The sequence below is a fragment of the Symphalangus syndactylus genome, chromosome 15, assembly GCF_028878055.3.
Source record: "Symphalangus syndactylus isolate Jambi chromosome 15, NHGRI_mSymSyn1-v2.1_pri, whole genome shotgun sequence".
Taxonomy (NCBI): Eukaryota; Metazoa; Chordata; class Mammalia; order Primates; family Hylobatidae; genus Symphalangus; species Symphalangus syndactylus.
In genome coordinates, this window is record NC_072437.2 from 2,303,752 (window position 1) to 2,318,336 (window position 14,585).

Sequence of the window (14,585 nt, forward strand, 5' to 3'; positions counted from 1 at the left end):
ACCAGGGCCAGCCTAAGCTAAGATATTCTAGAAGCTAATAATAGTAAAATATAATGTAAATTGTTTAAAATTAATCTGTATATGAAATTTTTTCTAGGAGTTTCCTGCCAGAAAAGTAGGAATAGAATGGCAGAAGGAACGAGGTTCCTTCTACAAGCAGGCACACATCCTATTTCACTTTATCCTGTGATCAGTCTCATAACCATATCCTGGTGTGAAGTGCTAAAACTGTGCTTTAAGAATAACTTAAGTCCTTTATGTACAAACTAAAGTATGAGAGCCTGAATCTTGGAAACCAAGAGATTCCAAAAAGCCTTATGTGTGAGACTGGGTGTCACAGATCTTGGCAGAAATTACTGCTTATTCTTAATTCTTATTGTTCCTTTCTAACACTTCAACTTATAATGCCAATATCTACCTCAGCCTAAAGACAAGCTCTAGAATCACTTGTGTTACTTATTACATTTCTTTTAAAAAACTCATGAATTACACATGAATTTCAAAGTTGCCAACTGAGATTCCAAGGACTTGGAAAAAAAACCTGGCACCTTTCCATTATAAAGGCTGTACGCAGTCTTCATATTGTTTGTCTTTAAGGGACGTGCCTCATCCATCAGCAACTTTTCTTCCTTAAATCATCATATCTTGCCTAAAAATGTTTTCTCAAAAGTTAGGAAGCACTAAGATTTGCAGATTGTTATATCACATCTTAATCTACGTATCAACTTTAGCATTATCAAAGCATGAACTGTTCTGGGTTTTCATAGTTAATTATGTTTGTCATAATAACTGGGATGCAATTGTTTTTCTTATGATGATTTTGTCCTTGCTTTTCTTATGGTAACTTCTGATGCTTCTTTGTAAGATCTTCCTCTCTCTTCTCCATCTGTTTATCTTCTTACCTTCTGTCCTTTAACTCAGATGTCACCCACACTGTGTGTCTTTCTGGATTGCTTCTTATTTAACTGTTGCTTCTCATAGTTTACATAACTCCTCCTATACCACACTATCGATATTTCTCAGACTGCATTATATGCTGGGTTGTGTCTTTATTGATTTATAAGCTCCTTGATAATTCGGACTATATATTTGTATATTCAAAAAATACTTATGAAGTGTTTACTTTGGGTCAGGAATTATTGAGTGAAGGAAATTGACCAAAACTCTGCCATCATGAAGCTCGCATTCTAACTTAGGGAGACAGATAACAGACAATGAGCCACATAAATATGCAAAGTATCGTAAGTTAGATAGTGAAAAGTAATCCTGGATGGGGATCAAATAATTTTCAAAGGGTAATTTTTAACTGGGTAGTCAAGAAAGGCCGCACAGAGAAGATGGCAATTGGAAGAACAAGGTGGTGAGAACTGCTGAGTCTGGAGCAAACACACAATTTGGAGTAGTAGAAGATTCCAGAAGTAACAGAATAGAGGCAAAGAAGTGTGAATTGTGTGGAGTCTTTTACTTCCTGTTGTAATCACCTTGGCTGTGCTTTGAAGTGAGGTGGAACGTTGGTAGGGACCTTAGTTTTCTTTTTAATAATTCATTATGAATTTTGAACGGTCACTATTAAAGACTCAATAATTTTGCTTTATTACTCTTGCAATTGACTACAAATAGTGTATTGAAGAAATGTTAAATTCTAATTTAAACTGATTGAAATAGGTTTTTATCTTTTCATATTTCTCATCACTGAATATCTCATTTTTAATTAATTTGAAAGCATTCTAAGATAGTGAGCCAATGCAATTTAGCATAATGAATAACTTATTATTCATCAGATTTAGGTATTTAACTGAAGATGCTAATTAGGAAAGTAACTTGTTCTGTTGGAAGATTTTGATAAAGCTACTTTCAAATGATTATCACATCCATTGTTGTCATATTAAGTTGTGTTTCTGGAAGCCAAATTTAGGCAGTGGTAATGAGTTAATATCTTTAAGTGGATACCTTTTATCTGTACAGTCAAGGATACTCGAAAGTGGAAAAACATACTGGCTTCAAGTCTTGGGAACTAGGACTTACCGGAAATGTGTTTGTTTGTTTTGTTTCCTGGTGGAATTGTCTTCTCGGAAAGATGCTGTTTCATTTTCAATAGGAAAAAATTGATCCTATGCTGCTTTACTTTAATGCTTTGCTTTGTCAAAATAGTGTTTTCTTAGGAAAATTAACCTATCATAATATAATGAAAAGAGAAATGCTGAAGATACAAAATGATGTCCATGTTAATATTGAGTAGGAAGCATCAAGGGACATGAGAAGAGGGAAGCGAAGAGAGGGAGAAGAGAAATATATAGTGTAACAAAAATTAGTAAGAAGGATTAGCATATACATGTAGTCAATAAGTCAATAAATGGCTGTTTATAGAAAGCCTACCAGGCTCTAGGGGATATAGCAGTGAAGAAGGCAAAGACACAATTGGCTATACTGTAGTGAGGAGGGAAAGAGGACGAAGACATACAAATACCTAAACAAAGCAATGGTGTGAAGGGCTATAAAGTACACTACTACGAAGAAGATTACATGTGATAACATGGCTGAGTAAAACTGTCAAGGAGGAAGGCACTGATCTGGCTGTAGGTATTTCAGAGCATTTTTCTCTCTGAGGAGGTAATATTACATTTGGGAGTTGAGTGAAGACAAAGAGGAAGGTACTTTGAAGATCTGGGGTGCTCTGAGCAGAAAGAAGGGCAGATATAAAGATTCTGTAATTTAAAAAGAGAGCTTGATAGTTTCTTACAAAGAAAAGAAGGCCGGTTTGGCTGGAATGTCCATGAAGGAAGAGCATGGAGAGAGATTACATGAGTGTTCTCAGGGACCAAATCTAGATCTTATATCAAAGTGTGAATATAAATTAACTACATTGAAAACTGTATGATGGATGTGTGATACGATGAGGTTAGCCCTTAGGAGGGTGTACTATTGTGGAAGGGTACAGTAGTGAAGGAAGGGGGTTCATTTAGCTGACTATTGCACCTGTCCAGTTGAAGGATGATGGTAGTTGGGATTATGAGTGTAGCAATAAAGTTGGAGAAAATCAGTTGAGATTGGAAGTTGATTTGAAGATGATTGAATTTACTGAGCAAGAATTATATCAAGGTATTTGGATTTAGGGACATGGGGGATTATGGTCACTTTTAGTGATATGGCAAAGTCTTGATGACATGAGGCAGTTTGCAAGTGACAGAGGTGTGGGTAGGTGCGTATGTGTGATTGATTTTACATTTTTTAATCTTAAATTAAGACGCTAGTTAGAATCCAAGTGGAGACATCAAGTAGGCACTGACAAGTTGACTTGGCTAGAGATGTGAGTTAGATCATCGTAGCCTATAGATCATGCCTAAAGTCATGAATCTAGGTGAGGGGTTGGCAAACTATTATAGCCCATGAGCCAGATCTGGTCTGCTGCCTGTTTTTGTATGGCTCATGAGTTATAAGTACGTGTGGCATTTATAAGTCTAAAATATAAAATACAGGGAAATTTTTCAGCAGGGAAAGTTCCATAAATTTGCCTCTTGGCAACACAAAGCCTGCAATATTTGCTATCTGGCTCTTTGTCAAAAATGTTGCTGACTCCTGATCTGGATGAAACCCTGTGAGGAGAGAGTGTTGATAGAAGAGAGAGAAGCATCACAGTGGAAATTAAAATTATGTCAACTGAAGTGTGTAGGGTAGAGAATTTAAGCCTGAGTATAACAGTAAGAGATTAAAATAACAGTAAATTCATTATCAGCATGATCAATGAAACCTTTGGGGGCAAAGAGGAACTATCTTCATCAGACCTTTCACTCACTCATAGAAAGATCTTAGGCAGGAAATATAACTTGTTTGAAGATCTGAGATAAGTTTAATGTAGTTTGGACAAAGAAAGCCAATGGGAGGATGACATTACATCTGGCCAAGGATTTAGGGAAGAGCCAAATACTTCAGGCTTTTTAAAGTGATCTTTAGATAAAGAGGAGGTCATCAAGGCATTCCGAAGTTGCAAGATGAAATCACATCTGATGGGAAAAAGATCTGGCTGTATGTGCATCTAGGATGTAAGGAAGCCAACATGGATGTGAAGTTAAAATTTTCCATTGCAAATAATAAAATGAAGGCCCCAGGTAGCCTTGGCAAGGGCAGATTTGGTATAAAATCCTTATGGGAATGGGCTTAAGCAGTAACGGGAATACGGATCTAGCTGTTGTGTTTAGTGGAATTTTATCAGTCTTTTTGTTGTGTATGGTATATAGAAGGTCAAAATAAGGAACTTCTACATTTTCGGTTTTTGTTTTATTTTAATTGAGATTTGAATTAAAAATAAGAAACTTTTATTTTCAAAATTGGAGACTGTGTTTAAAAAGTATAGAGTAGGGCTAGAAAAAAACATAAAACTCTCCTGATGAGGAGAGTGCTAATCGTGACTCTAATAATAATAAAACACTTTTCTGATAATTTTTTGTGTGTTTCATTATTTATATATGTATGGGAAGTTGTACCCTAGCCACATGCCAATTCACCTGGTGAACTTGCTCTTCAACGTGGCACAAATATTTCCTTCTATCTTTAGCCTTCCGGGGTTTCTCACATGGACTATTGGCTCTTCCTACTTGAACCTGCTGGTAGTACCCTGTAGGAGACATGCTACTCCATGACAACAGGCACCACGCTGTAGGGGATTTACCACACCTGTCAATCACTATCTCTAGAATGTGGCCTTTCATGAGCCCTGAGATTTCCTACTGTTTCTCTGAGCTCTAACAATATTTATATTGAAAAAATAAACATGTTCTTCTATCTTTAATATTTTATATCTTATAATTTGAATATCCCATTTTCATTATACTACTTAGCTGCTAAGTTATGTTATAAAAACAAGTTTTAATTATCTGCAAACACCTTCAAATCTAATCCTTACCGGTGAAGACTGATGTCTGGTTAACGTCTGCTAGGACATTTATTTCCATAAATTATTTATAGCGCCTTTTTGTTATTGATTGGTATGATAAATGTGTAACTCTTACACAAAGATAAAATTTTTAGATTTTCGTATTTAAAATACTGGTTATCAAAAGAAAAACCCAGATGTTATTTGTTTATGTTTCTGCTTGAGGTACTGAATCTATTTCAAGTCATATTTCTCAGTATTGATATACTTAATATTGCTGAAATAATAACACACTATATTTAGCTACTTTTTTTCTCAGTAGGTCTCCCTGTCGCTCACCATTTTCGCCTCATCTCACTTGCATCTTTATTTCTTTTTCTTTTGTCTTCTTTTACTTTAGGGATTCTTTCAATTTAGAAGTGTTCTTGTTTTCTGATAATTACTATTCTTCTTGGATATACACAGATATCCTTTTCCGTTTCATTTGTGAATTTATCTCAGAGGCATTTTGTGTGGGCCTTTTACTCATAGCTTCTCAGAAGTCCCTTTCGAGGTTACCGATTTAACATGTCATGTACTATAAGGTTTGCATGGCATGGTGGCAGCTGACTTTTGCCTTTACATGGATTGAAATGTTCACTCAACATGGATTGGTAGAATTTTTTTTTCCTTAAACATTACATTGCCTTGTAAACAAACAAAAGCAAACCCAAGACTCAAAACTGACATTACTATTGGTGCCCCTGGAAATAACTGCCTTCTCACTAAAAGTAGATTTTGTCACCCAACTTTATGTGTTGTTGAACACACATGGTGCTGTATGAGCACTCACTTACTAGTCTAGAAAACATTGCTGTGACCAGTTACCAGAAAAACCAATTCAGATTGCTCTTCACATGCCACAGATGACCCTTCTGAAAGCCATTTGAATTCATTATAAATTATAGTTATATTAGTATGACTTTAATTCATTTGTAATCTGAACTTTATGTGCAATGCATTTTTTCTCATGTTTAATCATTTTTGAATGCTAAATCATTTGCAAACAAATGGCTTGTCCTTGAGAAAGAATTTAAGGCTGAAAGTACATTAAGTGCCATCTGGGTATCTGTGTCAATGGTTTTGTCACTACGTGTGTGTGTGTGTGTGTGCATATCCCCTACTTTATCACATTTATTTGATAAAATTGATATGCAATCTCTAAATCATTGTGTCTCCAACTGGTGTTATCCCACAAATACAAATTTTTGTCCTAAAATTCGTGGTACCCTTTGTAAAACTGGAAGCTCCCATTTGTGCAAAGGAAGGAAAAATAAAACAAACAAATTCAATAAAAAAATTAAAGGTCGGATTTCTTTTATAGCTGCTGAGTTCCTTTCTTTGCTTTCCATCATCCACACATTCCCAAATCTCAACAAAGTTAAGAAATTAAAACACACATCATGAGATCATATGTTCACCTTGTTCAGGAACTGAAGGATTACATAGACAAGACTATACCTTAATAAGTAGAGGGAGAAATAGGAAGATATAAATAGAATATGAAAATTTATTATAATGCAGTTTTATTCTAAAGTGTTTCCTAGGCAGGCTAAGAGTATGTTGCCAGGAAATTTTAAGAGACCCACTCCATTATATAGAAGAGGATGTGTGTAGATCTCTTAATTCTGAAATGTTTAGAACTGAGTACAACAGGTCTTCGAATAACGACGTTTCATTCAATGTCATTTCATTATAATGTTGATGAGAAAAAACAAATTGATTCCAATTGGGGTTCACTGTCTGTGTAGAGCGTATGTATTCTCCCCATGTCTGCATGGATATTCTCTGGATGCTCCAGTTTCCTCTCACTTCCCAAGGCTGTGCATGTGAGGTTGATTGACGTGTCTATGTGGTCCCAGTCTGAGTAACTGTGGGTATGTGTGAGTGCACCTGCAATGCGACGGCGTCTTGTCCAGGGCTGGTTCCCACATTGCGTCCTGAGCTGACAGGATAGGCTGCGCTCAACTGCAACCCTAAACTGAAATAAGTAGGTAAATAATGATTTTACTAGCTTTTATTAATCTGAAATGTATGAATAGCTGAAATTTATTTCAGCATTTAATATTAGAAGTGTTTTGATCTTTAGTTACAAGTTTGTTGACGTTTTAGTTACCAAAAGCCATAGAAGCTTAACTCTTTTGATGTCAACCTATGGTAAAATCGTTTTCGCTTACTGTATTTTTGTACCAATTAACCATCCCCAATTTATCCCCCCGTATGCGTGTATCAAAACATCACGTGACCATAAATCTATATACCTATGACCAGTTTTCAAGCACCTGTCGATGATGTTAAATGAAGACTTATTGTAGTCCTTTTGGCATAACAAAGATGTGTGTGTTTTGTTCAAGATTGGAAAACTTCTTTCTGTAAAGAACTAGACAGTAAATATTACCGGCTTGGCTGGCCATATGTAGTCTCTGTCTCTCCTTCATCTACTCATTCTTCTTCTCCCCTTCCTTCTCCTTCTTTAAACACTTCCAAAATGCCAAAACAATTTTTAGCTCTCAGCCATATGTAGCAAGCCATTGATTAAATTTGGCTAGTAGGCCCATAATGTGTGAATTCCTTTACATCATCAGAATGCCGCATATATATGAAATGTTATCTATGAGAAATTAATGGTGCTCCCAGCAGAGAGAAATTAGCCTAAGTTAAGTTTGGGCTTTGGAATTCAGGGGAATGCCATGCACAAAAATGCTCTGCTTTTAAAACTAGTTACTAACAGTCCATTTCTGATATCAGAAATACATGAAAACTACCAATTGAACGGACATTATTCACTACTTTAGTGCTGCTACTCATGTGTGGTGGAAAAAGAATCCAGAAAGTTTTCCTTTCCGATTGAACATTCATGCAATAAAAATTTCCAAATCTTTTTTTGAACAAATTTTTATCTGATAGCTCTCTTGTGTACTTTATAAGTACCTTTTGCTTCTTATTCTCAGTAACTGTATTGAAACAATCTGTTTTCCTTTATCAATCAAAATAAAATAAGAAATTTAGCTTAATACTAATATTAAGCTGAAGTGCAAGATATATGAAAAAGAGAGAAAAGAAGCAGGATAAACTGACCTTTTGATAACTGCAGAGGACAGCAGATCAAAGACTGGACTTTAACGTCTTACATTTTCAGAATCTATCACAGTAAGACCACTGGGTCCAGAAATAGGTTTCAATCCTAGATTGAAATGACTCACAATGCTGTCATGACATTGAGTTTGATGGAAAAAGTGAAGTTAAAGTTTTTCTCAATATTTTTTTAAAATCAATGATTGATTTAACTATAAAATTGTCTGATTCTGAAGAACTCATTCTGACACTGGAGGTGAAAATGCTTTTACTCTAATCATTAAAATCAATTTCTCTAGATATCTGACTTTATTCTGCTTTATAACATGAAGAATGAAACTATATTAATGAAGTGTAATCTAGCAAAATGGCATAAGCATAATTATCAGTCACTTACTAAAATTTTGTGTTTTTTTCCATTGCATGAAAACCCTGCCTTGTTTTAATTTGTATCGACTTTTTAAAAGCAATTTTAGGTTTGTAGAAAGAAGTGAATAAGCATTCACACGTCATCCTCAGCCTCTACCCCAATTTCCCCGATTTTTAACATCTTGCAGTAGTGTTGTACATTTGTTATAGTTGATGAGTCAATATTGGTACATTATTATTGACTAAAGTATGTAGTTTATATTAGAGTTTACTCCTTGTCTTATGAATTCTATAGGTTTTGTCAAATGTGTAATGACAAATAATCCTCACTACACTGTCACACAGAATAATGGATTCACTCTCCTAAAATTCTTCCTTGCTCCATCCGTTCATCGCTTCCTCTACTAATTTATGTAGAAGATAAATTAGTAGATTGAGATGCTGGTTATAGGAGTTTAAAGCACAGATAGAAAACTAGATTGTCCTACCTACCCAGACTGTGCTTCTCACTCTCACTGTGCCCTTTCTTAACCTTTGGAAATGCTTTTATTCATATATAAAATAGGCTATAACTTCATATAGTTGTATTACAAAAAGTTAATGCACAGAAAAAGACTTGTGCTAGGTATACGGTTTCTTCTCAGTTAAATGGAAGCCATTGCGTGTGTTTGTCAATAGAATTCATCATACTTTATCTCACATATCTTTACGTCATTGTTGGCACATGACATGTTTAGACTGCACAAATCTCCTCCAAATCCCTAATAGCCACTGATCTCTTTACTGTCTCCATAGTTTCGCTTTCTCCAGAAGGTCATGTAGTTGAATCATACAGTATGTAGACTTTTCAGACTGGCTTCTTTCACTTGGCAATATGCATTTAAAGGTTCCTGTGTGTCTTCTGTAGCTTGACAGAATAATATTCTATTGCCTGGATATACCACAGTTTATTTTTCCATTCACTTCCTGAAGGACATTTCGATTTTACTGATCATGAATAAGGCTCCTGTAACATTCATGGGAAGAAGTTTTTGTGTGCATGTAAGTTTTCAAATCCTTTAAGTAAATACCAGGGAATGTAATTGCTGGGTTGTGTGGTAGGAGTATGTTTAGTTAATAAGAAACTGCCAAACTGACTCCCAAAGTAGCTGTACTATTCTGCATTCTCGCCAGCAATGAATAAAAGTTCCTGTTTCTTCTCATATTTGCCAGCTTTTGGTATTATCAGACTTTTAGATATTGGTCATTTTAATAGTCATGTAATAATATCTCACGGTTGCTGTGACTTGCAGTTCCCTAATGATACATGACTAGTAACTTCAATATCCCTATTTGACAGCTGTATTTAGACCTTTGGCCTATCTTTTAAATGAGTTGTTTTCTTTCTTATTTTCGAGTTCTTTGTATACTTTAAATACCACTAATTTATCTGATATGTTTTGAATATGTTTTGAAAAGATTTTCTCCCAACCTGTGGCTTTTCTTTTCATTCTAAGCACAGTTGGAATAACAAAGGTCTTTAATTTTAATGATGCTCAATTTCTCAATTTTTTCTTTGTCTAACCCAATAAATCAGAAAACTTTTTATCATTTCACATGACTTAATATTCAGGCAAGGTCTATATAGGCCCCTTTCAAACAGTCATAAAATTTAGAAGCTCTGACCTCACAAACAATAACAACAACAGCATAGAAACAAAAATGACAGCTTTTGATGTTGTCTCAGTAATTTCTCAATTCAAGAACAGATTACTGAGCTTTATAAGCAATACGTATAGATATCAATTTCACAATAAAATACCTTATGATATTTATCAAATCACCTTAGTTTTGGTCACTTATTACTATTAGACTAAAATGTAATTTGTCAGACATGAGAAATCTTTTTGTAGTATTTTTTAGAGAACCAAGTATTTATTTTAGCCTTTTCAGTTCTTCCCTTGCTATTTCTCCAGTATAGTCATTCCAATTGTCTCTGTAGATGTATTAATACCAGGTACATAATAAACACAATTATCTCCCACGTGTACCCCAGCCCCCTTCCCTGTTCATGCAGTCAACATAAAGGAAGCAGGTCAAAAGGAAGCAGGTCATGTACCCTGTGATGTGCTTGGTTGTAAGGAAAGGTACACAATTAATGTACCATGTCTGAGTTTTCTTCTTCTCTGTATTTGTTCCATTTAATGCATGTATGCTTTTTATTCCTCAGGCCTCTCCAGTCCTAACACACTCAGGGATACTTGATACAGCTGTAAGGCTGTCTTTATCAGGTACCTTTGGGTTACCCCCAGCCAGGGGTGGGAAATAGAGGAAGTGAATGTCTGTATCCTCATTATGTATCACACAGAGCAGAAACGTAAAGAAGCCTGTGCCATGAATGGGTCTCTTCTTTCTCCAAAAACCACCTACCCCTTCAACTCCCACTGCTTAAAGGAAAATCTTGTATTAGTCTCCCCATTTTCTCCTCAAACTTGCTTTAGCAAAGCAGTTCCTAAACCTCTGTTAATGTATGTCCCCACCCCTAACTCAACACACAGTCTTATGTCACATCACAGAAAAGAAGTTCAAAACAAAACAAAACAAAGCCACAGTCTTACAAGAAAAATAGGTAAGTTTTACAAAAGTTGTGTACTGTATCTCTGCTTTGAATTTTGTCATTGGCCAAGGATAGTAAAACTCCTGGAAAACTATAAAACAGGAACTTACTTAATATGTTGTACCCAAGATTTTTCAAACATTTTTGGAAGGATACTTATTAACATCTTGCAGAGGTAATGTTACATGAAAAACTTAGCATAAGACCAATCAGGTATTCTATGCAATAATGCAGATATATGAAAAAATAATATAATGAAATAAATGACTTTTCAAAAGGTATTGATCCTAGATCCATATTCATTTTTTGGTTCAGGTGAGGCAATTAGAATGTGAAAAAAAGAAGCATAGAACAACTGTCTAATGAGACGGACGAATGCTCCTGGGGGGAAAGTGATTAGAAGATAAATTAGTAGATTGACCTCTTTGCTGTCTATGTAGGTTTTTTTTTGTTTGTTTTGTTTTGTTTTTTTGCTAGTACCAATAGAAACAAATTCATTTTATGGTTTGTGTCACTGGAAATATATAACTTAGTGGTAGCTATATAGCAAACTTTCAATATGTCATAAGAGATTAGATGTAGATTTAATATCATTATTTTATTTATTTGCTTGAATACCAGTGAGGAATTTCCACTTAAGCTCTCGTTTTCAAGATGAGTGTTTAATTGAATTCCAGAATTCATTTTGAAATAGAACTTTGTGTAGAATATGAATTTCTTTGCAAGAAAAATCATTTGTACACTTGGTTTTGAGAGCAATTTAATGTCAATATAACTTCTTTCCAGGCTTTCATTTCCTACTTTTTGATATGGGAATAATCTCATGGCGTGATTGTGAAAGTCTTAAAAGATAATGTTTGGGGGGAGGGGAAGGGATAGCATTAGGAGATATACCTAATGTTAAATGATGAGTTAATGGGTGCAGCACACTAACATGGCACATGTATACATATGTAACAAACCTCCACGTTGTGCACATGTACCCTAAAACTTAAAGTATAATAAAAATAAGATAATGTTTGCAAAGATACTCTGTGCACTCAAAGCGTGCTCTATGAACTTCATTGCCGTTCACATTTTGGGTTTATGAGGCTTCCGTTTGCTGGCAATTGAAATGTGTCTCTGAGTTAGATGCCGTGGTGTGGGAGATGATGTTTATAGGAGTTTAAAGCACAGATAGACAACTAGATTGTCCTGCCCACCCAGTCTGTGCTTCTCACTCTCACCGTGCCCTTTCTTAACCTTTGGAAACACTTGTATTTACATATAAAATAGGCTATGACTTCATATAGTTGTATTATGAAAAGTCAATGCACAGAAAAAGACTTGTGCTAGGTATACGGTTTCTTCTCAATTAAATGGAAGCTATTGCCTGTATTTGTCAATAGAATTCATCATACTTTATCTCACATATTCAGTGCTTTACATCATTTTTGGCACCTGGTATGTTTAGACTGCAGAAGGGTTAATTATGCCAAATTTATCTATCTACAGTAAATATAGCCCAAGGTAACTTGTTTAGCTGAGCCAAAGTTTGCATTTATTAAAAATGTAAATTTTATCTTGAAGTGATGCCTGATCTCACAGAACTATGGGTTCCAATCTCTAAATCACTGTGACCAGTAGTAAAACTATGTACTTTGTGTCTGTCCTACTAGCTATATTGCCGGGATCTGGAGCATGACTTTTGGGTCTTTCTGTAATGCCTTACCTCTCATCAAAATTCACAAGACCTGCTATCTGGATTGTGAGACTTTTGCATTACAAAGGAAAAGGTGCTGTCCTAATGGCATTCCAAAGCCATTTGAAATGAGTTGCTGTCGTTTCCAGGGAGTCATTTTTATGTTGGTTATCATTACTTTACCATTACCTTTTAATCTGGAAATGTTAAAATCCATTGCCATGCTCCTTGGAATATAACGATCATATAGGGTCATTGAGATGAGTCTGAAAGTATCAGTCACTGAAGACGTTCTAGTGGGATAATGTTGTTAATATTGCTGGTATTCTATTCTTCACGTTTCCTCCAGTAAAATGTAAAGTGACCAAAATATAAGCGTCACGCAGGCAAAGATTCTTTTATTTGTTCAACGAACACTGCCTTCACATAGTAGTCAGTTAATATTCACTACTAGAATGCATGTTGAATGGCAGCTCTTTTATTTGCCATTAGCGTTGGCCCACTTTATAGCAGTTGGACAAAAAAATTGGACAAAGTGTGTTGATCTTTTATGAAAAAATAGATATTTTTCTTTCTTTCATTGTTGCGTTTTCTGTGGGCACATTGATAGACACTGTAGTCCTGATGTTATTTTAGGGCATACAGTTGAAGTTACTAGATACTTTAGAGTTTATTTAATTATAATATGAAGTTTTGAGTTTCTGTTTCATTATTAAATAATTTATTTTATGATAGTGTTGCTTAACTTAGTGTGCAAGGCCTACAAATAAACCTAATAAATCTCTTACAAACTACCTTAAAATAAATCTAACATTTTTTGCTGAAATATTTTTAAACATATTGAAGTTGGAATGCCAGGTAATTGTATACACACACACAGACACATACACACGCATTAGGTTTTCATTTGGTTTCTTTGTTCCTATTATTGAAATTCCTATGCTAATAAACATATCAATTTATGAAACTCATTTTGAGAAAAAAGGCCTAAAATATAACTCATTTTTAAAATGATTTTCTCTTAATTTATAATGTAATACTTTAATAAAATATGGTAGGGCAATTTTGTATAAATATTTCTGCTAAGTTTCCTACATAAGTTACTGCATATAGTCTAGTTTTTAATAGAAGGGTTTTTTTTTGCTTCAGTATCCACTTTAAAGTCAATGACATTTAGTGTTTTTTACTTTACAGTTCTAAGTTACTTATGCTTAAAAAGTCATCTGACTTTTAAGTTACTGTCCAACTTGATTGGTATCTCTCTGTAACTTATCGCTGTGTTCTTGAAAGTAGTTAGATTTTGAAAGACATTACTAAGAGGGCTTTTTCTCTTCTTTGGAGAGTAACTTGGGGTAAATGGTTGTCTTTCGTCTTTGTCCTCCTCTCTACCCACAACTCCCCATCCCAGATCATTAGCTGAACTTGTGTGCTCAGGTTAATGTTCTGTTTCACCTTTCTTGTCAAATTGCTAGATACAACTCCCTTCAGTTATATACTGTACACACAGAATCTCATCTTTTTAATCTCTCTCTTTTAAACAAATGTGTTCACCCTCAGATTTGTTGTCATTTAGAACAGGACTTCCTATTCGAAATATAATAATTTTCCTTCATGTGGAATCTTCAATACAAAAAAAAACCAGAAAAACACATATCAATGGTTTGCATTTGTCATGCTGATAGTTGGGGGGCAGCTGATATTAGAAAAAGAGACACTATATTTCTGAACACAAACCTTGTTTCATCTTAGAATTTGGTGTTGAACCAATTTTGTACCTCAGTGCTATAAACCTTAATGAGTTGTTAATGTGTGATTAACTGCCTTGGCCAAACTCAAAATCTTATTCACACATACAATACAAACAGAGAACTTATTTTTATTTGTTCAGTCACTCTTTAGTCCTTCATTTATTTCACAAACATTCATTGACACTTACGTGGCAGCACTCTTATAAG